At 36.7% G+C, this 3,077-nt stretch overlaps 1 pseudogene; it reads right to left on the bottom strand.

The window, feature by feature from the left end:
- Positions 1 to 1,412: 1,412 nt before the first annotated feature.
- LOC128102300 (60S ribosomal protein L27-like) lies at positions 1,413 to 1,824 on the bottom strand (annotated as a pseudogene).
- Between the last annotated feature and the right edge of the window lie 1,253 nt (positions 1,825 to 3,077).

Below are 3,077 nucleotides of genomic sequence, written 5' to 3'. Positions count from 1 at the left end.
TTTCTTTCACATTTCTTGTAGGTGATGCCGACAATGATTGTTTGTTGTGTATAAGCAGAGGGAAGAAAAGGCTGCAACAAGACAATACATCTCCAAAGGCTGTGGTAATGATTGGATTGAAATCAGGTTACATTTGCAATTGGGTAATTTAGGTTTTTTTCTTTTAAAGAGGACTGTTTGCAGATCACATTGTGCCAGGTTGATCTGTCCAACACTATTATTTCCCTGCAGTTTACCTGTCTGACACATTTTGCAAAGCTAATCGCTGGCAGATGTGCATGTTTCACTTGGACTTAGCAGTGTAGAATTAAAAGTTACAACAGATAATGCTTCTTTTTTTTTATTTGTCAGTAATTATAAAGATAAGGTTACACATGTGCTCTGATTAATGAGGCAGATGACACAGGTGACATATGTCAATGAAGGAATTAACTTTTTTGTTACAGAAAGCAACTTTGATCTTAAAAAAGGACTCACAACAGATTTCCATGGAGAAGGATTAGATGCTTCCACTTAAGTCAACTAGTAATGTTCAGGCACTCCAAGACACCACAGCCTGTGGTTCTTTCCCACTACTTTTACTGCGGTGACACTGTACTCCCTGTTTTTCGGTGCATGCTCATATGCTATCAATAAGAAAGAGGTACATCATATGGATGCAAGGGAAATTTAACTGTAAAGAAAGGAACATTGAAGACAAACCACTCCGAAGTAAATTTTGAAGATATTCAGTTAGAATATCATGATTAATAAAAAATAATTCTCAGGTTTCCATTAGTTTTTTTGTCACCAAAACCACAAATCCAAAGTGGGAGTACTGACCAGGATCCAGTTTTTAAATCATATTTATATGAGAAGAGTAGCATCTGTGCACAATCCTTTTAAATTCTATAATCAAGAAGGAAAATTTCAGGAGCTCGCATACTATAGGGTAGAAAGAGCATGAATCTGGAAGGCTTCAGCCTCCTCCTCCCCATGGATGACTATACAGTCACTCCAACAGAAGAACTAGGAAGTTCCACATGAGTACCAACTGATTTATTTCACAAGTTCACCTGACCCACGTCCCAGGTGGATGTGAATTGCAATTGTACTATTTAAAAAGATTTGGACCTGGCAGAGTGGTACTTGCCTTTAATTTCAGAAGATTACAGGGCAGCTTGATCTATATAGAGTGTTCCAGGCCAACTGGGGTTATGTAATGAGATCCTGTCTTAAGTAAATGAAGAAATAAATAAATAAACACACAAACAAATAAATAAATTATAAATATTGGGTCTTTATAGAATGAAGTAGAGTTTGCATTTGAAATCTCACTTTCTTCCAAATGATTTCCTTATTTTTAAACTTAGTTTAGAGATTATGGTAGATTTTTTTAAATTTAGTTTTTAATGATGAAAACCAAAATATACCTAAAACTGAAGATTCTGGAAAAACCATTTATTCTTTCCAGCCTTGTATCATTCCTCCAACTTGACCTTGACCTCTCAACTGGCCTTGTGTTTCACAGCTGAGTCTCTAAAGACATCCTTGTTGACAACAGTTTTGTCCAAGGAGAAGTCCACAGAGTACCTTGTGGGAATGAGGTGATTATAATTATATACTTTCACTAGGGTCTTGATCTTTGATCTTTTGGTGATTTTCTTCTTGCAGAAGGCAGCTGTTATTTTTTGGGGGATAGCAGTCAATTCTAGTTACCAGGGCATGGCTATAAGGGTGGTCTGAGGTGCCATCATCAATGTTCTTCATGATGACAGCTTTGCATCCAGAGCAGCATCCAGCTAAAACCAGAACAACTTTCCTGGGTTTCACAAACTTGCCCATTTCAACAGCAAGCACTCGATACCCATAAGAAAGGAAAGAAGGCTACTTCCCCTAGATGTGTGTTTTTTTTTTTTTTTTTATCAGTGGTTGTTAATGAGGATCTGACTTTACAAAGGGTTGTCTAACAATTATTAGTAAGGAGAGAGTGATGTACTGAAGAGCTTTGAAATTTAGGCTAAAATAAAAACTATGCATACCCACAGAAGTGTAATCTCAACCCCCATTAAGAAAAATTCTCTTTGCAACAGACAGAGACCATTATCAAAACCCACAATCAATCAACATGCAGAATTGTGGGTTCTAGTTCCAGTGAATTTATTTACAATACAACTCTAGCATCTATGGCTCAGAAGGGGTGGAGTGAAAAATTTTAAGAGTCTGATGGTCAAGGAGTTTGGTGTGAGAGTGTGTCAGATGTTCCACCCATAAATTCTCACCACATGATGATCTAAACAGGAACCAAAAAAGGATAAAACAGTAGACATACTAACATAGACTGGAGAAATCCCAGGAGGCTCCAACCCAAGATAAAGGGCTACAGGCAATTAAGGAATGCTGAAAGAGGGAGCAATTGTTTCCCCCAGGGAAGGGCATTTCAACTGGTTTTTCAATACCAAATGGTCAGCCCCGAAAACCCACATACAAGTAACATTATACATACTGAGCAGGTTATATTTAGGGATATATGTGTATATATATATATATATATATATATATACACACACACACACACACACACATATATGAATATAGCAAAAATTATGAGAGGAGGGGATTTGAATTTGAAAGTGAGAAAGGAATGGTATATGGAGAGGTTTGGATAGAGAAACGGGAAATGAGAAATGATGTAATTGTAGTCTAATTTCAAAAAATGTAAGTAACTAAAGTATAAATAAAATACATGTAAAAAAACTACTTTGGGACTTGGACTCATGATACCTGGGTCATTGCGACTGTTCTGATATTTGAAAATTAAAAAAAGAAGCACCAGTGTTGGGCGGTGGTGGAACATGTCTTTAATCCCCACACTCAGGAAGCAGAGGCAGGTGGATCTCTATGAGTTTGAGGCCATCTTGGGCTATAGAGCAAGATTGAGGACAGGCACCAAAACTACACAGAGAAACCATGTCTCAAAAAACAAAAAAAGAAAGCAAGAAAGAAAGAAAGAAAGAAAGAAAGAAAGAAAGACTATAAAATTGATGATTTTTGTTGTTTTTACATATCCAAGTGGGTTTTATCATTCCTATGTTGTT

Source organism: Peromyscus californicus, unplaced genomic scaffold (assembly GCF_007827085.1).
Source record: "Peromyscus californicus insignis strain IS unplaced genomic scaffold, ASM782708v3 Scaffold_7__1_contigs__length_154581171, whole genome shotgun sequence".
Taxonomy (NCBI): domain Eukaryota; kingdom Metazoa; phylum Chordata; class Mammalia; order Rodentia; family Cricetidae; genus Peromyscus; species Peromyscus californicus.
Note: the sequence above shows the minus strand (reverse complement) of the source record. Positions and strands in the feature narration are given on the sequence as shown.